The sequence below is a fragment of the Microcaecilia unicolor genome, chromosome 1, assembly GCF_901765095.1.
Source record: "Microcaecilia unicolor chromosome 1, aMicUni1.1, whole genome shotgun sequence".
Classification (NCBI taxonomy): Eukaryota; Metazoa; Chordata; class Amphibia; order Gymnophiona; family Siphonopidae; genus Microcaecilia; species Microcaecilia unicolor.
Genome location: NC_044031.1, coordinates 390,270,347 through 390,294,229, shown reverse-complemented (window position 1 = coordinate 390,294,229; position 23,883 = coordinate 390,270,347). Strand labels below are relative to the sequence as shown.

Below are 23,883 nucleotides of genomic sequence, written 5' to 3'. Positions count from 1 at the left end.
TATATATATTTTTCTTGTTTCTTGGATCAGATTACCTTGATTTTGTGGTCGATATTTTTGAATTTATTTCTATATACTTTCTTTTTTCCTGTCTAATTCATGATGAAGATTTGCATATATTGTGTATTATTATTCAAGATTGAATATTATGTATTATAAAATTCTATAAATAAAATTTTAAAAAAAATTATGTCTCCGACATACCCACCGCCAGGGAGCTCTGAGCGAGTGTAAAAGAGGGTGTCTTTGAGATGCCTGTGGGGGTAGACTGTGTCCTGTGTGTAGAAGATAACTGAAATGAGTCTTTTGAAAAACCAATGTCTCTGCCTCAGTGTTGGAAAACTCTGTTGTTCCCCAAAACCAATCATTGATGTGCCGCATGACACATGCTGTTGAAAGATTTCGTAGACTCAAAAGCCCCATCCCCCCTGCTCCCGTGGGGTGGTAATCACCGATAAAGGCAGTCTGGGGCACTTACCCTGCCAAAGAAAACTTTGTGTGAGCTTATTTAAAGCCTTCTCCTCTCTTCCTCTCAGAAACAGCGGGAGCTGTTGGAAAAGGTAAAGCCACCGCGGTGCAATGAGCATATTAAAGAGTGCAACCCGCCCCCATAAAGAAAGCGGGAGAGCTTGCCACAGCTTCAACTTTTGTTTCATGCTCTCCATCATGGGGCCGACATTAATTCGATATGGCGTCGACAGCTCCCATGGAATTAAAATGCCTAAGAACAACAGCAAAGACACACCAGGAGCTGAAAACCTCGCGAAGTACTTCAAAGATAAAATAATACAACTGTGACTTAAAATACCGACCAGCCCCATCGAATACGCTGCACTCCTAGACTGCCTAGACCCAGACCCTGGAGTATATCCAGCAGATAGGATCTGGACTGAATTCGAGGTAATATCGGAAGATCTCATTGCCCAAACGCTTAAAAGATTCGCCAAAGCTCATTGCAAACTAGATATATGCCCAAATAACCTTATGAAATCGGCCCCCCAACACTTTATAATAGATCTAACGGAACACATGAATTTTATGCTACAAAATGGACTCTTCCCAAAGGAGAAAGGAAACATTCTACTCACCCCATACCCAAAGATGCAAAGAAAAACGCGAGTGACCTAACCAACTATAGACCAGTAGCATCCATTCCCTTAATAACCAAAATAACAGAAGGGATGGTAACCAAACAACTCACAGACTATCTAAACAAGTTCTCAATACTACACAACTCCCAATCAGGATTTCGTTCTAATCACAGTACAGAAACAGTACTAGTTACGCTCTTGACTAAATTCAAACAAACGATTGCAACTGGCAAGAATATATTACTACTACAATTCGACATGTCCAAGTGCCTTCGACATGGTTGACCATGGAATTCTACTACACATACTTGAATACTTCGGTATCGGAGGCAACGTTCTTAATTGGTTTAAAGGTTTCCTAACCACACGCTCATATCAAGTGACATCAAATTCGATTACATCAGCTGCATGGACACCTGAATGCGGAGTTCCACAGGGATCTCCCCTCTCACCGACCATATTCAACCTAATGATGACACCCTTAGCAAAACTACTATCAAACCAAAACCTCAACCCATACATCTACGCTGATGATGTAACGATCTACATCCCATTCAAACAAGACCTAAAAGAAATTTCCAATGATATCAACCAAAGCCTACATATCATGCACTCCTGGGCAGACACCTTTCACTTGAAACTCAACGCAGAAAAAACCCAATGCCTAATACTCACCTCTCAACACAATACGAACAAATGCACCACCATCAAAACACCAAAACTAAATCTACCAATCTCGGAAACCCTGAAAATTCTTGGAGTCACCATTGATTGGCACCTAACACTTGAGAATCACGCAAAAAACACAACCAAAAAGATGTTCCACTCAATGTGGAAATTAAAAAGAGTAAGACCATTCTTCCCAAGAAACGTCTTCCGTAACCTGGTACAATCTTTAGTACTTAGTCATCTAGACTATTGCAACGCACTCTACACTGGCTGCAAGGAACAAATACTCAAAAAACTCCAAACAGCCCAGAACAAGGCGGCCAGACTCATATTTGGAAAATCAAAATACGAAAGTGCAAAACCCTTACGAGAGACGCTACACTGGCTCCCACTCATAGAACGTATCACGTTCAAAATATGTACTCTAGTACACAAAATCATCCATGGCGATGCCCCTGCCTACATGTCAGACCTGATAGACCTACCACCCAGAAATGCTAAAAAATCACCTCGCACATTCCTTAATCTTCATTTCCCTAACTGCAAAGGTCTAAAATACAAATTAATGCACTCATCAACCTTTTCCTATATGAGCTCCCAATTCTGGAATGCATTGCCACGCACCCTAAAAGCAACCTATGAACTGACCAACTTCCGCAAACTACTAAAGACCCATCTCTTCAACAAGACATACAACTAAGACCAAATCATATGAAACTCCTACATATTTCCAGAAATGTTAATAATGCCTTCTATTATATTACTATCATGTATTCCATTACCATGCAATCCAACATTCTTCTGTAACAAAGTGCCTATTCTCTTCTCATTTCCATCATCCATTATGTTTTGTAAGCCACATTGCGCCTGCAAAGAGGTGGGAAAATGTGGGATACAAGTGCAATAAATAAATAAATAAGTATTTTAATTCTGTATCTACCCATCGTAACGGGAAGTTCCCCTGCCAAGTCTGTTGTAGTGTATCGCCCAGTGCCAGTGCACAGGACTTCTGAAGATTTAACGAGAATCCAGAAAGCGTCCCATAATGACTGAGGATTTCTAAATTATGTTGCAAAGAGGTCTGTGGTTCTCTCAAGACCAGCAGAATATTATCCGCATAGGCCAGGGTTTTCACTTCTTCGCATCCAACAATCACCCCTTTGTCCCTTGTACCATTTAGCACCCTTATCAGGGGCTCCAGAGAAATGTCAAATAAAAACGGTGACAAGGGACACCCTTGCCCTTGTCCCCTTACAAACTGGGAACCAATCTGATCTCCCCCCCCCCCCCCCCCCATTTGCCACTATTTGTGCACCTAGCCCTGCGTATAGTACACGAATACTGTGAATGAAACCCTCCGGAAACGCCATCCACTCCAGCACCTGGAATAAATAGCTCCAATCCACATGGTCGAAGGCCTTTGCCGCATCTAGGCTGACCAGCATACAAGGTTCTTTCTGACCAGTGCATTGGGCCATTGCTAGGAGAATTCGCCGCACATGAAGAACTGAATGGCGTTTGGGGACAAATCCCATCTGCGCAGGGCTTATTAAATCTGGGATATACTCTGTCATACGGTTGGCCAAGACCTTTGCCAGGAGTTTGATGTCCACATTAATGAGAGAAATGGGACGATAAGACTCCCGGTCTTCCACCTGGTTACCTTGTTTAAGTAATAATGTGATCAGGGCAGTGTTTTCATGTTTAGGAAATTCTCCATCATCTATCACTGCCTGATAATAATCAATTAAAGGTGAAACTAGTGATAACTGCAATGTTTTATAGAATTCCCCAGAGAAACCATCGACACCTGGCGCCGAGCCCACCTTCAGACCTCGAATAGCTCTCTGAAGCTCTTTTGGCTGCAAAGGTAGCCCCAACAGTCACGGGCCCCATTTCCCAACTTGGGCATCCCTGATTTATCCAAAAACTGGTTCACTGCTTCTCTAGAAGGCAGTTCAGAGGGGGCATACACGTCTCTAAAGTGATTCTGCAACAGCCGTAATAACTCAGTTGTTTTATTTTGTATGATCCCTTGAGCATCTCTCAGGGCTGGGGACCAACCATCTTAGCCAACAAGCCTCCCTGCCTGTTCCCATATTTGTGCAATCTAAATTTGTGGTATATGAGGTTCTTTTGAGTTTGCTCTTGTATTAGGGAATTTATTGTGACCTGCAATGCCTCATAATTGTCCCTGTGCCTCTGTGTTGGGGTGGCTATAAGTGTGCGTTTAGCCTTGTTCAGCAGTCTCATCAAATTGAGAATACTAGCCACTACTTTTTTTTTCCTGGTGGCCACGTAGGAGATAATCTCCCCCCTCATAACTGCTTTTGCAGTACACCAGTACGAAACTGGATCAGATCTATGTTGTTGATTATGTGTTGAAAATTCCTCCCATTTCTGCTGTAGAAAAGAGGTAAACTCTGTGTCCTTCACTAAATAACCAGGAAACCTCCAGCATTGAACTAACGGCGTCCCCGTCCATATATCTAGCGTAAGCTGCACCGGGGAGTGATCAGAGACCACCGCCTGTTCGATGCAGGTTGCTGTGACACATGGGAACAAGGATGCAGATATTAAAATGTAATCAAGATGAGCCCATGTCCCATGTGCCCGAGATCTATTTGTGAAGTCCCTTCCCTCTGGATGAAGGGCCCTCCAGGTATCTACCAACCCAAGTGAGGTCGCAAAAGAAGACAACATGTCTCGTCCATGTCCAGTATCTGACCTCATATTCCTTCTCCCCGTGCAGTCTACCTGCGTGTTCATTATAGCATTCATGTCCCCTGCAAGAATTATCTCCTTGTCTCAATACGGGAGAAGAGCCCGCATCAGCCCAGAAAAAAACCTTGGATTTTGAGGAGTGGGTGCATATACTGACAGCAGATATATTTCCTTCCCCTGTATGTTAAGCTTAACCATCAAATATCTACCCTCTTCATCCTGTAGGAGAATTTCAGAAGAATAGACTAGATGCCTACAATACAAGATGGCCACCACCCCCCCTTCTCCCTCCCGAGGAAACATAGTCCACCTGTCCCACCCACATTCTTTTCAACTTTTCATGTTCTCCATCCGATAATCTGGTCTCCTGTAGATAAGCTATATCAGCATTAAGGCACTTTAAATGTGTAAGGACCTTTGTCCGCTTTATGGGAGAGGAAATCCCCCCCACATTCCAAGTTACCAAGTTATATGATGCCACAAACGTCAAAAAACCAAAAAAAAAACCCCAAAACACAAACACGTGGATCGGGAGGGGGCAAAGGCGCTCGTCAGGAGCATCCTGTATGTACAGCCTTGCCCCCCCCCCCCCCGCCCGTGTTCGCCACTGCTCCCCGCTTCCTCTCCCAGCATTAAATTGTTATGTTTAAATCTTGTTTATTGGTTGACATGTACAATTAACAAATGCTTATCAATAAAATTACATTACAATGGATATCGTCCAGTGTCATACATTCAACATAATAAATTACAATATTGCTTTTATTTTTCTCCCATAATCTCCCGTCCACCCTCCCTCCCTCCCTCTGGTTGTCTACTAGTTCTGCTTGGGCTTTATCACTGTGTTCTTTAATACCAAAACAACATGTGCAAAGTGTTTAGCCCGTGCATTCTGCAATGTGCATTTCTTCTCTTCTCTTGACTAACCAAACCCTCCCTTTACCCTTCCCTTCTGGACTCCCTCGGGTTCAACAATAGGTAATGTTTGGGTCTCTCGCATATATCAAATGAGGTGATGCCGGGCACGACATCTTATCTAAACAAGTTGCCTATCTGCATGTCAGAATCTGGGCCAGGGGTCTTCTTAACAAGGAGCTCCCCACAACTTGTAGTCACGTCACCAGGTTCCCCGTTTAATGTAGGATAGGAGGTGGAGCCGAGTATAAATCAAAAATTTAGCAATAAACTTCTTGCTCTAGACGGGAGGGTGACCCACAGTGCCTCCCATTGTGCCCTAAACCTAAGGCCCGCTACACTGTCCAAATCTGTTACTCCACACCTATCAATTCTCATTTGCTTCACTAACTGTGAGCGCCATATCTGCAGGGGGGGCCCTTCTTTCGCTCTCCAAAATTGCAATATGGATGTTATCCCAAAATACATTGCTGTCTTTGCAAATGCCCTGAAGCCTTCTGGGGGGTCTGCAGTATAACTAAAGATATTAAATAAAATTGTAGGCTCCCATACAAGGGTACAGTGCCATATTTGTGCCATCCCCTCTAGGACCTGTCTCCAGAACCGCCCAATATAGGGACAGCTCCAGAACATATGACCAAGAGAGGCCGCACCCTGATTACATTTAGGGCATGCCCCTGTTGTGTCAAACCCCGCTTTTTGTGCTCTGTGAGGAGAAATATGTGTTCTAAGCATCCACCGATATAGCCGCTCCCGTTGCGGGATAGAAAGCCGCTGCCTATATATGGACTTCAAATATGATCTGTATTCTTCCTCAGTAAGTGTACACCCTAAGTCCTTTGACCACTCTTGCGCTAATCGCCTGAAGTCTATCTCTTCTGTGGTATCTTTGAGTTGCTGGTGGTGGAATTTTAGTGGTACCTTAAGCTGTGCTCCCAAGGTAAACTCTTCTGTGAGAACTTCCACCACGTCTTCCGTGAGGTCTGTCCATTCTAGGGAGGCTACATAATGATGCAACTGGTAATATGCAAATTGTTGTGTCGGAGGAATCCCGTACCGGGATTGGAGTTCCCGGTACGTGTGTATGCGCCCCTCCTCTGTAACTATGTGTGCCAGATATATGATCCCCTTTTTTGCCCATTTGCTAAACATACTGATCCCCTGGCCTGGGGGGAAAGCTGGGTTATCACATATTGACATCCAGGGGGTTACTCGGGGGGAGAAACGGTGACGTCTACACACCCACCTCCAAGTTTCCCTAAGAGATTTCAGTAAAGGATGTCTCTGGAATGCCGCTGTAGGCAACGGGGTTCCAGAGTGGAGTAAGTGACTAAAGTGAGTACCTTTAAACATCGAGGTCTCCATTGGTGTAATGGAGAAATCCGATGTACCCCGATACCAATCATTTATGTGCCGCATTGAACTCGCTATTGCCAAATACTTAATATTTAAAAGTCCCATACCGCCCCCCTCTCTCGGGGTCGCTATCTGATTGTATGGCATTCTGGGTTTCTTCCCTTGCCACAAATATGCTTGTATTAAACGCTGCAACTGCTTATCATCTCTATTTTTCAGAAAGAGTGGTAGTTGTTGAAAGACATAAAGCCATCTGGGAGCAACCACCATGTTGAATAACGCAATTCTACCCCAAATAGAGAGTGGTAGCTCCCTCCACATCAACAGCTTACTCTTAGTCATCTCCAGCAATGGGGCAATGTTCTCCCTATACATGGAGGTTCCAGCTCTGGTGCATTAAATTAAGTTAAAAAAACAAAAATCAAAGCTTTAGGATCCCCGGTTCCCCTCCTTTCCTGTCTCTCAACTCTTTCTCCACACAGCCCCACCTTCCGCCATCCTCTGCCCCTGTGCCCCGCCCCTGCCGCCCCCCTGAGGTCATCACCGCCGATCCCTCCCTCCACCGGGCCTCCCCTCTGCATTACTGGGCCCGTGCAGTGCCTCTCACCTCTGTATGAAGGTGCTGCACGAGCAAGACCATCAGATCGCTGTAGTCTTCAGGACGTCTCTCTCCTTCGTCTTCCCTGACCTGGGCCCGCCCCCGTCTGACGTAGGTTTCTTACGTCAGACAGGGGTGGGCCCAGGTCAGGGAAGACGAAGGAGAAAGATGTCCTGAAGACTGCAGCAATCTGATGGTCTTCTTGCCCGTGCAGCACCTTCGTACAGAGGTGAGAGGCGCTGCACGGGCCCGGTAATGCGGAGGGGGGCCTGGTGGAGGGGGGATCGGCGGCGATGACCTCAGGGGGGTAGGGGGCGGGGCACGGGGCGGAGGATGGCGGGAGGCAGGGCTGTGTGGAGAAAGAGTTGAGAGACAGGAAAGGAGGGGAACCAGGGATCCTAAAGCTTTGATTTTTGTTTTTTTAACTTAATGCTGGGGGAGGAAGCGGGGAGCAGCGGCGACCACGGGCGGGCGGGGGGGGGGGCAAGGCCGTCCATAAAGGACGCTCCTGACGAGCGCCTTTGCCCCCTCCCAAACCTTTTTTTTTCACTTTTATATTGATGCAGGGGGAGCGGGGAGCAGCAGCAACCTCGGGTGTCAATAAAAGATGCCCCTGACACACGTTTTCGCCCCGTCGCTTTTTTTTTTACATTAAAGTTTTTAGTCAGTCAGCCCTAATGACAGGTACAGACCTGTCGTTAGCTTTCCGGAAGTTTTCCAGCGTTAGGGTAGTCGGAAAAATTTGATGCATCTCGTTTTAATAGGGTTTCTACACAATTTGCTAATCTGCATTCCGTTTTCATTTTCTGCTACCGTCGTCAGAAGATGGCCTTTAATGCATGCCACGGTTCGAAAATTCTTTGTTAAAGGGTCGTTAAAGTTTAGTGCATCCGGGCCTAAGCACCGCGCCGAGCCTGCATGCTTTTTACCACTGCTGCTGCCCTAACCCCGATGAGGTAAAATAGATGACTTTTAAAATTTGGAGGGAGGGGGCCTGCAACGCAAAGGGGGGAGGGAGGGAACAAACGTTCGGTGGTTGAAATATTGGGGGTGCTCGAGCACCCACAGCACCCACGGAGTCAGCACCTATGGCCAGTACAAGGTGGTTCTAGGCCTTTAGAGAATAATGTTTGCTGGCTAATGAACATTTACAGGGTTATGAGAATGAGTGGTGGAGCAGGAAGGCCCCCTCCTTTCTCTAGTGTTATTAAAATAGTGAATCCTGATCCTCTATCTGTGCCTGTTTGTGACAAGTTGGTTGGATGTAATGTATCACTGTTAAGTGCTATACATTTTTAATTAAAAAGAATTTATTATTAATACAGTACTCAAGATATTTGTTTCCTTCTGCCTCTTGACTTTCATACAATCATTTAAAAAAAACAAACCTACATTGAAAATACTAACTAGCCACTCTGAACTTCAGCATTCATGAATCATAGCAGCTGAAGAATACAAAGGGAAAAAAAATTACATCTAGGCAAGATGGAATTCTTGAAAACAAGGGCTAGATTTATGAAAAAATGATAACACATTACTACCACATACTATTATGAATTAACATGCTGGGAGCTATTTTATTACCTATGTACATTAACACAATAGCACACTTACAAAATCAAACCCCTAATTAGAACATGTACATCCAGTGACTGATGCGAACAATATGTATCAATTTTGTCAAGAGTTACAACAATATGTTGCAGTAAGTGTAGAAACATTACCAGAGCTACAAGGAAGCATTTCTCTTGTTCAGAATAAACCTTGGGGCAGTGTGCTGCTTCAAACTAATAAGGAAGACACCCTAAGAAGCATTGAAACATTGATAAATAGACACAGAAATCATTAAAAAAAAAAAGCAAAAAGGATGAAAACCACAAACAGGACAAAGGTAATGGAGCACATAATCACTCATCCTTGATGGAGAACAGAGACAGAATTGGAAATGAGAACAATATGAACACTGTTAGCTGTTTCACAGGGACATTTTTAATGACATCAATGCACTGATGCACACCTTTTATCAATGCAGAGAGATTAGTGTCAAGAAAGAAAAAATAGTGTATCCTATAAAGAAATTGTGGTTGTCACATGAAGACAGATAACAAACCAGAGAATAGACAGTGATGGTTCAATACTGGTTGTCCAATATAAGAATGCTATTAAATTCATGTGTGCTTTAACACTAGCAGAATGATAACATAAAAAAGAAATAAGGCTTTAGAAAACAGTCTATTCTGTACACAAGCAATACAACATACATAATACCTACAGACATAACATTAATTTCATGTTTGTGTGCTAATGCAAAACAATTTATATATCCCTACTTCACAGGAAAATAAATCTTTTAAAGACCTTTCTCATATAAGAAATGTCTCACAGTACAGAACACCAGCTTAAAATAATAATTCATCATGCCATTATGAAATTATTAAAATGTTATCCTAAATCTTCTAAATCGAATAATCTGTCTCCAAGAAAAACAAACAAACAATCCAAGCCCAATTGGTTTTGTCACAGGAAAGAAACAGTTCCAGGTGACCCCCAATAGAATTCTCACACCAATGATTATAGAGGTGTGGAGGAGTAGGGAGTGGTTAGTGCTACAGACTTTGAACCTAGGTAACTGGGATCACGTCCCACTGCAGTTCCTCTTAACTCAGGGCTAGTCACTTAAACCAACATTGCCCAGGGTACAAATAGGTACCTATATATATACCATGTTTTAAAATAGTTTTGATGTAGTAGCTACACACACACACACACACACACGCACGCACCATATATCAGGTCCAAATTCCCTCCTCTTCCAATTTTTAATTTCTAGACACAAGACATAAAAATCATTAATGTGTAGTATTGTATAATAATGTAAAAATCTCCTTCCATCTTTAAAAAATTTGTTTTTAACAGTTGTAACATGTTGTAGTCTCTGTGCAGCATAAATAATGTGTAGGAATTAATTTCCCCCCTCCCACAAGACTAAAATGTTAACACCTGTCACCTTCCACAATAACAAAATAATTTGATTGATAGACTGAAATCTTCTTATATCCTCAACAATTGAAAATGCATTAAAATTTAAAACAGGTTACCCTATAGTCCCAGTACATATTGCTGATTATTCTCATTGCACTCATACAAAGTCCCAAAGCAGGCAGTGTAATCTTTAAAGTACTAGTGCTTTGAGAAAAAGGAAATATATATTTTGCTTAGAATGTTTTCCACTCTGCCAGCAGAGCTGTAATGGTGACAAACAAACATATGCCATATTTGAAAAGTCATAAGACAATACGAATATTCTCTTAGTCAAATTCGTTACAGCTGTCAAGTGGATTCAGAACACAGAACCACATGTCAGATGTGCATATCCATTAGTAATGTGAAGTAACTCACCCTTCTGAAGAAACTCCTAAAATCAAGTACCAAACAGTTTGCAGTGTTCCCAATGGATGTAGCAGCACAAAGTTTGGGTTCTGCAAAGTACAGGCGACTGGAACAACTTCCAATAAATTTTCAAATAAATCAATGTAGGTTATTTAACCTTATTAAACATATGCAATGCAATAGTATCTCCTCTATCCAACAAAGTCCTCCAGAGACTGAATTTTCAAGAACTATTGCACAGTTTTACATAGAGCAGTTCAGTAATCATCAAACCCCCCACTCTAAAACTGTGGCTGTGGGATAGGTAAACTGCATTGGAGCCAAGCTGACACCAGATGCAGGCAGATGTTTGCTTATTTGATAACAGAACCCAAACAAAAGTAACAGGGATCATCACTGTGATTAGAAGAGTTAAGAAGCTAAGGAAACACTGGTACCAGACTATGGCTGCCAGACCATGGGTGAATGCACCTAATCCTGAAATTCTACCTGAACTGATATCATCCTTCCTGTTCCTTCCAGTTAAAATTGGAGACATGACAGTCCATTATAACTGTATAGATGATTAGATGGCAGATACTATTAAAAGGGGAAAAAATTAACCCTTCTAACCCTTCCATAGTTATTTCAACAAGGTGGTTTAAAAAAAATTTCATAAGGGGAGGCAGCTTATTCAAAACACTTGTGTTAACAATCATAAAAGCAAATACAACTGGTTACTTCAATGAGAGTGTATCCTTCATATTTTTCAAAATTTCCACAAGCTAATAAACAGATATGGGTAGTGTTGGAATTAAACCATGGAAAAAAAAGGTTTATTGGTGTAGCATAGGTCCCTCACCAAAACAGACCCAGATTTCAGAGCCATGGAAGCTGAAGTGCAGAAGAATGCAGTTTTTAATTTGATGTAAAGCCACTTCCAACATGGGCATTCCACTCTCAATGGAGAAAAATAAATATAGACAAAGTGAAGGAAATAACAAGAAAGCCTCCTTTGTTTTGGAATAACTCCATTTTTGTTTATATAAACATTTATTAATTGTAAGTAAATTAAGTGAACAAGAACACATGAACACTATAAGAATCATATAGACAGAGGGTTAAATATCAGTTAACCAAATGGTTTATATTGGTATGAAACTGTAAAAAAAAAAAAAAAAGAAGAAGAAAGAAAAAAGAAAATATGCATACATCAAAAATAATCACAATATACCATTTGGAATAATTCTAAACATGCAGCAGAGAAAGACAACAACAAAAAAATAATGACAAATAGCAATGATATTACAAGACCTTTCAGGCTTTACAGATGCAATAATAATATACATTATGAAATTTAACAATACAAAAATTTATTTTACAGTAGGAGAATTTTATTTCCAGTTATTTTTTTTTTGTTGTTTTTAGGTGTGTTTAGTTGAAAGCATACTCCAGTACAGCCATGGTTATAAATCTTGTATACAATATAAAAACAACAAAGCTTTGTATTGGAAATCCTGAGTCTAATATAGAATATGGTGCATAGATGTTAAATGTACATAACAAAGCAGAGCAAACAGGAGCTTCAATGATGCAGGTACATAGTGCAAGGTTGCAAATATCTGGAAAAGTAAAGGAATATAATGAGTTCTTCTCATGGATTACTCATAAAAAAGTAAACGCTGTTGACGCATTATGATCCTTCGGGTTTCCTTAAAAAAAAAAGTAGTTATCAAACAACAGAAGGAATGTATACCTTAACAGATAAGAGATTAAGAAGATTAAGAAGATATAAGGTACGCAATGATAAAGTACGCATCATCAGCACTGAACATCACAATGTCATGCCATAGCAATATATGTTCCAATAGAGGAAAACATCAAAGCAAACTTTAGTACTGGTCCGACCTTAGTGACACAGAACTTAAAGCATCTCTTTTTTCCTTTGATGTCTTTTCCAAAACCCCATGTTTTCCACCATCAGCACTATAATTTTTATTTTAGTTACATTTGTACCCTGCGCTTTCCCACTCATGACAGGCTCAATGCGGTGGGCAATGGAGGGTTAAGTGACTTGCCCATAGTCACAAGGAGCTGTCTGTGCTGGGAATCGAACTCAGTTCCTCAGGACCAAAGTCCACCACCCTAACCACTAGGCCACTCCTCCACTTCTTTATAATTGGTTATTATTCATTGGTAACATTTTCACACTTCACTGTCATCAATATTGAAGATATCTATGTTTAATACACTGTTATGTTAGTTTTTCTTTCTTCACAATGTCTCTTTCTTATTTTTCTTCCATTTCTCTCCTTTGTTCTTTACACCCTTATTTGTTGATTAGAGATTGAACACACGTTGTTTTTTAAAATATGCCAATACTGTTTTAGAAACAAAACAAAAAAGTAGCGTGATGAACACGAAACTTCCAAAACACCATGGAGGCGAGTAAGAGGTAATCAACCTTTATTAAAAAATGTAAAAAACTTAAAAGACTCGACACGGAGCATTTTTTGTTCAGCACTAATGACTCTTCTCACAGTCTGTATTGGTACTTTAAAGCTTATGCTTGGTGTATTCACCTATCACTAGTCTTTTTAAAGACTACTGAACAGGGGCGTATCTGGAATCCGGCGGTAGGGGGGGCCACAGCCAGAGAGGGGGGGCACATTTTTGCCTCCCTCCCCCCCCCCCCCCGCCGCCGCCGCCGCCGCCTCTCTCCACCCCCTCCCCGCCGTCAACCCTCCCCCGCTGCTTACTTTTGCTGGCGCCGAGGTCCGACCCGCAATCTCCGTTTTTCGTCTTCCTCCGTGGCCATGCTTCCAGGAAGTAACGCTGCAGTGCTGATTCGTTGAATCCAGTTCGACGTCTGACGTCAGACGCCGAACTGGATTCAACGAATCAGCACTGCAGCATTACTTCCTGGAAGCATGGCCACGGAGGAAGACGAAAAACGGAGATTGCGGGTCGGACCTCGGCGCCAGCAAAAGTAAGCAGCAGGGGAGGGTTGACGGCGGGGAGGGGGGCCAGGGCGAAATCTGCGGGGGCCCAGGCCCCTGTGGCCCCACGCAGATACGCCCCTGCTACTGAAGCAGGCGTTTTTCGCCGAAACATGTCGAGTCTTCTAAATTTTTTACATTTTTTAATAAAGGTTGATTATCTCTAACTCGCCTCCATGGTGTTTTGGAAGTGTTATGTTCATCAAGCTACTTTATTGTTTTTTTATCTTTACCCTTGTAGCGAATCTAGTTTCTCCACTTTTGTTGTATTTTTTACTACTGTATTTAAGGCACATTTATATGACTGTTTTAATATTAGCAGTGCTGTTTGTTTGTTTTGACCTGATCCATCTGCCCATCCTTTTTGAATTCTTTATAACTTGCATATTGTGAGGAACCCCTTAGGGTCAGGGAAGAAGGGATCCGGGAGAGGAGCAAGAGGGGTAGATTTCATACCCGGGATTCCAACTACAAGTCTCAGGATCCTAGGGGCTGGGAAGCCACGCCCCCACGGAGGCATAAGTTTCCCAAGAGCCGGAGAAGGAAGGAAGGACTACAGTTCCCAAGAACCCCTGCAAAGCCCTGAGGGCAAGCAAAGGGAGCAGCAAGGGAAGTACAAGTCCCAGGATCCCGAGGGAGAGGAGCAGGATGGGCTGAGACAGAACAATCAGGAGGGAGAGGACTAGCTGGGGACCATAAAGGGAAAGGAGCCCATGGAATGGGAGGTGGAGAAAGAGGTCGGGGAGGAGATCCAAGCCCAAGATGACTGGGGAAGTGAGCCCATGGAGATTGCTGCTCTAGCTCAGGTACAAGGGAAGAAGTTGAAAGGCTTCATAACAAACCTTCAAGGCTGGGGAAAGCATGGAGAAAAAGTTAAGCAGCTGTTCCACTCAAGGAGGAGAGAGGTGCCATGCTGTAAAACAGTGAATGATTTCAGCTGTGGCCAGAAGTCAGACCCAGCTGGAGAAACAGGTAGTGACTTGAACTGTGTCCAGGAACCTGGCCATGCTGGGGAAGCAGTGAGTGATTTAAACTGTGTCCAGAAGTCATGCCATGCTGGGGGAAGCAGTGAGTGATTTATTTTTATTTTATTATTATTTTTTAAAATCTTTATTCATTTTTACATTTATATCTATAAAACATAAATGTAGCGGAAATTTCAAAATAAAACATTGTAAGGTAATATAATACCCATAGTTTTAAGGTAAATTTTCAATAACATTTGTCCACAACATTGTGAATCAAGAGCTAAGAAATAATACATAGGAAAATTAACTTATAATAATAAACAGCGGATGGGAGATATGAGCATCCACAACCAATTTTAAAAGCATTCTTATAATTACGGGTTCGGCTTCAGAGGCGATATAACATTTTCTTTTGATTTGATGAATTCAGTCTAGCAATTTCTTGGGATTAAAGAAAAGGTAGTTAACCAAATCAAAGGTAATACAACACCTACAAGGAAATTTCAAAATAAAGGTACCACCTAACTTTAAAACCCTAGATTTATACATCTAAAATTATTTTCTTTTCCTTTGAGTGGCTCGCGCCAGATCAGGGAAAATTTGTATTTTATGTCCCATAAATAAATCATTGATATGCCTGAATTATGACCGTAGAATATTATTTCGGTCAGGTTCAAGTGCGAATGTGACCAACAGTGTTGTCCGTTCGGAAATAAGTTCAAGAGAAGTTTCCAAGAACTCTGTCAAGTTCAATTCAGTAGAAGGCGCAACTTGGGATTTATCTTTAGGTAATCCAGATATCCCTGTAATATATTGGGTTCTCGTTATGGGAGGGTATGCCTCCTCTGGAATCCCCAATACATCCTTGAAATATTTTTTAAGCATATCCATCGCATTTATTAAAGGAGACTTCGGAAAATTTTAAAATCTCGTTTCTTCGTCCATTATTTTCAAGATATTCTAATTTTCTGTCCTGGATTTCTCGTTCTTTAATTAAAGCCTCTGTAAGATTTTGTAATTTCTCAATTTCTCCTTCAATTTTTAAAGTCTTAACATTCTGCTCTTGAATTTGTTCAGAAAGTAGCTGATTAGATTTCTTTAAATCAATTATTTCATTTTTAACTGAAGTGTTCATCAAAAGCAAAGTGTTGTTCACTCCCTGGATAGCGTCCCATAACACATTCATAGTAACTACTGCAGGTCTTTCTAACCCTCCGGTACTCACAGTCCCGATCTCCTGGGCAGTTGATGCAGATTCTCAGGCAGAGTCCTGCATCGCTGTTTCCTTGCCCGGGGTAGATGTGCTCATGGGTCATCCTTCAACAAACGCTGAGGGTCCGAAAGATTCCAGGGCCTCCATACGCTGTGACCCCATGAGTAGCAAATCGCCTCCGGGTCGCGGAGGTGCAGTATGGGAGGGAGGGTTTAGCGTCACTCCCTCTATGCTGCACTCAGTCCTCGGAAGGGCCGGGTCAATCGAAGTGGCTGTCCGTTCTCCAGGGACCCCGACCCGAAATTTTTCCAAAGTCATCTGGCGTATGGTGGGAGTTGATTGCGGAACCGCGGAGGTAGGAACTGCTGTCTTCCCTTTTCTCTTCCCCATTGCTAGGTCAGAGAAATTTTCCTTCATCAAGGCCCTTGTGAGAGTTTCAGGAGCTGCAGGACCCAACTACCGCTCTCGTCGCCATCTTGATTCACAGCAGTGAGTGATTTAAATTGTGTCCAGAAGTCATGCCATGCTGGGGGAATCAGTGAGTGATTTAAACCGTGTCCAGAAGTAATGCCAGGCTGGGGAAAACTGTGAATGACTTGAACTGTGTTCAGAACACTGCCATGCTGGTGAAACTGTGAGTGATTTAAAACTGTGTCCTGGATTCATGGGGAAGCAGTGAATGATTTAAACTGTATCCAAAAATTGTGGCCTTGGGGGGGGGGGGGGGGGGGGGGGGACACAAGGGGTGATATGTGCTGTAACCAAGGACTGTGTTTGACAGAGGAAATGTCATGGCTTTGCTGATGGAATAAAGCGGTTTAAGCTTATTTTTGGAGTCTGCTTCTGGGAGTGCTGTGTCTAGGGAAGGGCCCTTCCAGGGCCAGCCGAGTTCCTACCTGCACGAAGGCCTGAAGGTGGTGGCCTGCTGACAATATATAGTGCTGGACTTTTTTCATTTAGATCCTTCACTAAGGGGTTCTTTTACAAAGGCTCGCACGCTGAAAAGTGGCTTGCGGTAGTGTAGGCGTAGGTTTTGGGCACGTGCATAATCATCTTTCAGCACACCTGTAAACAATACCATTTATTTTCCACAAAAATGAACGTGTGGAAAAATCAAAATTGCTGTGCGTCCATTTTGGGTCTCTGACCTTACCACCAGCCATAGACCTAGCGGTAAAGAATTTGGGAGGTAAGGACCTACAAGCGTCAGATGCAACTTGGCTCGTATTTTTCAGACACACATAGTGGACGCACAAAAAATGAAATTAACGCCACGTGGTATTCAGGCAGTAAGTCCATTTTGGCACATGTTGGGTGTGTGTAAGTGCCTACGCGGCTTAGTAAAAGGGGACCTTACACTTTTATCTTTTTTTAATTTCATACTAAATAGTCTGCATTGTGGGGAATGGAAGAGTCTGGCTTAGTGTTATGACTACCAGGGCTTAAAATCAGTCAAAGCTGTGCAATGCTTAGACCCTCTAAATATCTTTAGGCAAAGCCAGCAGTGTAAGCGAGCATTTTCAAACTGTTGCCCCAATGATCAGAAGCAAATGCAGGTGGTAGAGGCTGTTAGCGCCTGTGTTTGCTACCGCCCCATGAGCAGAGCCCCCAATTTTGTTTGTTCACTCTCTCATCATGGATTGTAGACTGCACCACGTAGCTTATTGCTCCTCATTTTGAGAGGTTCACATGCTTAATCTATACATGTCAATTTGTTGACCCCTGAGGAAGGCTTTGTAGCCGAAACATGGACTGTGTAGGCTCCCAGTAAACTGTGATTTTGGTGCTCCGTGGTTTCACTACTGGTCTTTTGGACTTGGTTTTCTTCCACAATGCTTAGATATTTATATACACCTTCCTGTTCAAGTTCCTTTATCTCAGTGTTCAGTCAGAGATATTTTCAGTTTGCCTCAACTTTCACCTAAGGAAAGCACCTTAGCACATTTGTCCATATTTTTCTCCAAGGTGGATTCTTTCATGTTTTCTTCAATCAGATTTGCTGTGGAAACATTTATTACATTCCTATATGATTTTTCTCCAGTGTGGATTCGTTGATGATTTCTGAAGTTACATTTTCGGTTGAAGCTTTTACCACATTCAGAACATTTAAGTGTTTTTTTCTCCAGTGTGGATTCTTTCATGAACTCTGAGGTCGTTTGTTTGGATGAAGCTTTTACCACATTCACATTGAAATGGTTTTTCTCCAGTGTGGATTCTTTCATGAATTCTGAGGCTATTTTTCTGACTAAAGCTTTTACCACATTCAGAACATTTAAAAGGTTTTTCTCCAGTGTGGATTATTTCATGATTTTGGAGGTTAGCTTTTCGATTGAACCTTTTACAACATCTAGAACATTTAAATGGTTTTTCTCCAGTGTGGATTCTCTCATGAACTCTGAGGTCACTTGTTTGGATGAAGCTTTTACCACATTCACATTGAAATGGTTTTTCTCCAGTGTGGATTCTTTCATGAATTCTGAGTTTACATTTTTGATTGAAGCTTTTACCACATTCAGTACATTTAAAAGGTTTTTCTCCAGTGTGGATTCTTTCATGAATTCTGAGGCTATTTTTATGACTAAAGCTTTTACCACATTCAGAACATTTAAAAGGTTTTTCTCCAGTGTGGATTCTTTCATGAATTCTGAGGCTATTTTTCTGACTAAAGCTTTTACCACATTCAGAACATTTAAAAGGTTTTTCTCCAGTGTGGATTATTTCATGATTTTGGAGGTTAGCTTTTCGATTGAACCTTTTACAACATCTAGAACATTTAAATGGTTTTTCTCCAGTGTGGATTCTCTCATGAACTCTGAGGTCACTTGTTTGGATGAAGCTTTTACCACATTCACATTGAAATGGTTTTTCTCCAGTGTGGATTCTTTCATGAATTCTGAGTTTACATTTTTGATTGAAGCTTTTACCACATTCAGTACATTTAAAAGGTTTTTCTCCAGTGTGGATTCTTTCATGAATTCTGAGGCTATTTTTCTGACTAAAGCTTTTACCACATTCAGAACATTTAAATGGTTTTTCTCCAGTGTGGATTATTTCATGATTTTGGAGGTTAGCTTTTCGATTGAACCTTTTACCACATTCAGGACATTTAAATCGTTTTTCTCCAGTGTAGATTCTTTCACAAATTCTAAGGTTATATTTGTCACATATTGAATATTTCAATAGCTCCGCTCCCTTGAGCTTCATTTGCTGCACTTGTTTTTTGCTATTGCTGATTAATTCATGTCTTCTCAGTTCATATAACTCACTGAAGTTTTTAGCATGTACAGAACATTTTGATGGTTTTCCTTCTTTGGGAACTTTTGGATGAACTGTAAGTTGTGATTTATATGCAAACAATGTTTCTGTGTTCTGGAACGGTTTGTCTCGTCTCTGAAATTTTATTGGTCCCGTCTGGTTTGACTTCCTAGTGAACGTTTCCTCAAGTGTAGTGCTCTGACAGAGTTTTTTGTTGCTGATTCGTTGACTGTGTCTGAGATTTAGCCAGCTGGTGGAATTTCTCTCTTCTTCAATACATACATTCGAGCTCTCTCCTTTTGGGGTATTTTCTTGCAAGCTTACACTACTAATACCTCCCACACTATCAGCTGAAAGATCACTGCTGTCTCTGGAGGGGTCTTTTTCTTTACATTCCTCCTTCTGTTCTCCATCGAACCCTTTCATTCTCTTATTCCCAAATCCATCATCTGCTGGATAAAAATGAAAGTATGTACATAAATTATACAGCTATTTAGTAAGACATATATAGGCAAATATCCCATCATAAGTATTTAAAGTCAGTTGCTGGTAGACAGGTGTAGGTGAGCAATGGCACATGAAGAGACATAAACAGACCATCCTGATCTCATCTGTTGGTTCTGGACATTTCATCCTCCCCTGCAGTCTCTGCAGTGATTCCATTCGCTCTGATTATATTCACTAACCAAAAACTAAATGTGAAAATTTAGAAATACTCCACAGCACATAGCAATGATTGTTTTGATATAGGAATTCCTTGATCACCACTCTTGGTCACTGAAAGGAACCTCTTCTATTTTCAGGATCTCTAGTATGGGTTCAGTGGCATAGGTGTCACTATGGGGGTGGAAATGTCCCTCCCCCTTGCAACCATAGTGAAAACTAGTGCCGAAGCTGCACATCTACTTACCTCCCTCCCCACAGTCCCTCTAAACTTAGAGTTTGCCAGCACTGCTGGCCCAGCAGCAATTACAAAAGGCTCTCTCTCCAGCCAGCCCCAGGGTCCTTTCCTCTGTTGCAACTGCCGCATGGGAAGGATGCAGCAGAGGGAAATCCTTGGAGCCACTGGAAGGAGTCTGAAGGAATCACTGCCAGTAACGCCAACAAACTGTAATTTTGTAGGGCCTGTGGGAAGGAAGGACAGACAGGGAAGTAAGGTGATGCCAGACCCACAGGGGGAGGGGAGAAGCTACAATTGCATGTATGGAAGGAGAGGATAGGGAAAGGGGATGGCACTTGATATACCACTTTTCTGTGGGTTACAAAGAAGTTTACACATTATATTCAGATACTTATGCTGTACCTGGGGCAATGGGGGTTAAGTGACATGCCAAAGCAGCTGTCGTGGGGATTGAACTCAGTTCCCCAGATTCTCAGGCACTGCAGTAACTACTAGGCTACTCCTCCACTCTGAAGCTGCCCATGGATAGAAAGGAGGGAAAGGGAAGGGACATTGGGACATGGTGCCCATGGATGGAATGGAGAGGGGAGAAGCTGCACACGGATGGAAAGGGAAAGAAGAGGGGGATATGCTGCTAAATGGACAGAACAGAGAGGAAAGGGGAACATGCTGCACATGGATAAAAGGGAATGGAGAGGAAAGGGGGACATGCTGCACATAGTTGGAATGGAAAAGAAGGGAGAGGAGGGAAATGCTGCACATGGATTGAAGAGAGTGGAAGATTTGGAAGGAAGCAGAAAAATGGAAGAAAGCTAAAAGATCAGTGCTAAAGATGAATGTAGGGCCGGAAATGAAGAAAAAAAAAAAAAAAGGACGTGAGAAAAGAAATAGCACATAAATAGGAGGTCATGGAAACAGTTAAGCACACAGAGGTACGGAAAAAGAAGCATAGACTGGAAACAAGATGATTAGAAAAATACAATTGCCAGATTACAAAGACAGGGAAAATGATTTCATTTTCAGTTACTGATAGAATTATGTCAGTTTTGAGAATTTACTTCTGCCAGCTTTATTTTGCACTGTACAGGAGGAAATGCATTTCTTTGTATTTGGTTTTGCACTGCACGCAAAATCTGGCATCTTGAGTTTCAGTTTAATTTTTGCCTACATTAGTGCTTTTACCCCCCTGTTTACTAAGCCGTGCAGCTTAGTAAATAGTGGGGGGGGGGGGGGGGGTTAGTTTGTGGTTGCTTATCCTGTATTTCAACAGGGGCTTTCTGTGTTCTGAGACCAGGATGGGGTGCTGTGGAGTATGAGTGAGGAAGGAGATCCCAAGGGGTTCAGTGAGGGTAAAAACAGAGTAAATGTTGTCAAAGAGAGGCAACAGTAGATGGGGGAAGAAGGTAAAAGAGAGAATGGCCTGGAGACAAGTGAAGGACGGAGAGACAGGGATGGAGCTGGAGCTGATGAGGGGATGAAAAGCAGTGGAGTGTAGATGAGGGCTCAGAGGGTAGAAATGAGGGACAAGAGAGTAGGTGAAAGACAGAGGGGGGGATTGGCAGACTACTACTACTACTACTATTTAGCATTTCTATAGCGCTACAAGGCGTACGCAGCGCTGCACAAACACAGAAGACAGTCCCTGCTCAAAGAGCTTACAATCTAATAGACAAGAAATAAAGTAAGCAAATCAAATCAATTAATGTGTACAGGAAGAAGGAGAGGAGGGTAGGTGGAGGCGAGTGGTGACAAGTTGTTACAAGTCAAAAGCAATGTTAAAGAGGTGGGCTTTCAGTCTAGATTTAAAGGTGGCCAAGGATGGGGCAAGATGTAGGGGCTCAGGAAGTTTATTCCAGGCGTAGGGTGCAGCGAGACAGAAGGCGCAAAGTCTGGAGTTGGCAGTAGTGGAGAAGGGAACAGATAAGAAGGATTTATCCATGGAGCGGAGTGCACGGGAAGGGGTGTAGGGAAGGACGAGTGTGGAGAGATACTGGGGAGCAGCAGAGAGAGTACATTTATAGGTTAGTAGAAGAAGTTTGAACAGGATGCGAAAACGGATAGGGAGCCAGTGAAGCGACTTGAGGAGAGGGGTAGTGTGAGTAAAGCGACCCTGGCAGAAGACGAGACGGGCAGCAGAGTTTTGAACCGATTGGAGAGGGGAGAGGTGACTAAGTGGGAGGCCAGCAAGAAGCAGATTGCAGTAGTCTAAACGAGAGGTGACAAGGGTGTGGATGAGGGTTTTGGTAGAGTGCTCGGAAAGAAAGGGGCGGATTTTACGGATGTTGTAAAGAAAGAAACGACAGGTCTTGGCGATCTGCTGGATATGAGCAGAGAAGGACAGAGAAGAGTCAAAGATGACCCCAAGGTTTTGAGCTGAGGAGACAGGAAGAATGAGAGAGCCATCAACAGAAATAGAAAACCGGGGAAGTGGGGAGGTGGGTTTGGGGGGAAAAATGAGAAGCTCAGTTTTGGTCATGTTTTTTTTTAAATTCTTTATTTATCATTTTCATAAATTTACAAGAATATATCTTGAATAGGTAAAACAGTTTAACAGGTTACAAGTAATTTACCATAAAGGAATAATAAAGGAAAATAGTTGTTATCAACTTGTATTAGACCCCAAAAATGAGGGGGCTGGAACTTATTAATACTCAGGAGATAAGTTTCAAATATCTTTTCAAAAATAGAAAGGCTTAACAGTATGAATCGCACATTTTCTAATTTATCTCTATTTTCAAGGCTAATCAGATCTACTAAGCTCCAACATAAATTATAAGACCTTTTTCTGTGTAATAAATTGTTTCAAATGCTCAGAAGCGAAAAAAACACATTTAACCCCTAGATATTTTACATTGCATTTGCATGGGTAATTTAAATTGAAAGATGCTCCCAAGGCTAATGTAGCAGATCTTAGTGCCAAAAACTAGCCTGGGTCTGTTTAGTAACATCTGGAAAAACAAATACTTTTTTCCCCGTAAAATGGGACTTGTAAATTCTTTAGTGCAATTTTTCTAACTGATTCCAGATCTTGTTGGAAAATGAAAGATACCAAAAGAGTTTGTCTTTCAGTTATTTCAGTTAAGGAAGTTTCTAATAGTTCAGAAACATTTAAATCAGGCTGTACTGGTACGTCTTGACTGCTATCTTTCAATTTTCTTGCTGGCAAGTAATATATTTTATTCAGTGGAGGTATATTGTCCTCTGTAAATTTCAAATTTTCCATCAAGTATCGTTTAAAGATTTCCAAAGGATAATAAACGCAAGTTAAGCCTCCTGTTATAGTTTTCAAAATATTCCAATCTGCTGTGAATGAATGTATTATCTTGTATAAGTTTTGCTGAAATTTCTTTCATTTTTACATTTTCATCCGATAAATAGTTTTTTTTCTGAGACTTCAGTTTTCATTGCAATAAGGTCTTTTGACAAAGTCTGAACGTTACTCACTAGAGAATCGATCTTGCTAGTTGAGGCTAAGACCGTCTGAAGTATCTCCCATATAGCCTCGAGTGTTACCGGCGCTTTCTGGGCCTTAGATGAAACAAAGGCACCGGCTGGGGGTATCGCTATGGGGCCCAGTTGACTCACCACTTCGCCGTCTTCGCGGTTTTGCGGAGCACTTCCATAGTCGATCCCAGTCGGTTGCGGCGGTTGAGAACGTGTTGGAGGGGAAAGCGAAATATCCTGTCCCAAGCCTCTCCTGCTGCTGTTAGCTCAGCGGGACCTCCGAACACCGTCGTCGCGGTTCCCGCGAGAAAACTATCAAGGGTCTGCTGGGTCGGTGTAGAAGTTAGAGCTGTCTGGGCTCCAGCTCTAACAAACGCCTTT

General features: G+C 42.2%; 1 pseudogene; it reads right to left on the bottom strand.

The window, feature by feature from the left end:
* Window positions 1-17,812: 17,812 nt before the first annotated feature.
* The window catches only part of LOC115482028, a 76,195-nt pseudogene continuing 70,124 nt past the window's right edge, over window positions 17,813-23,883 (bottom strand).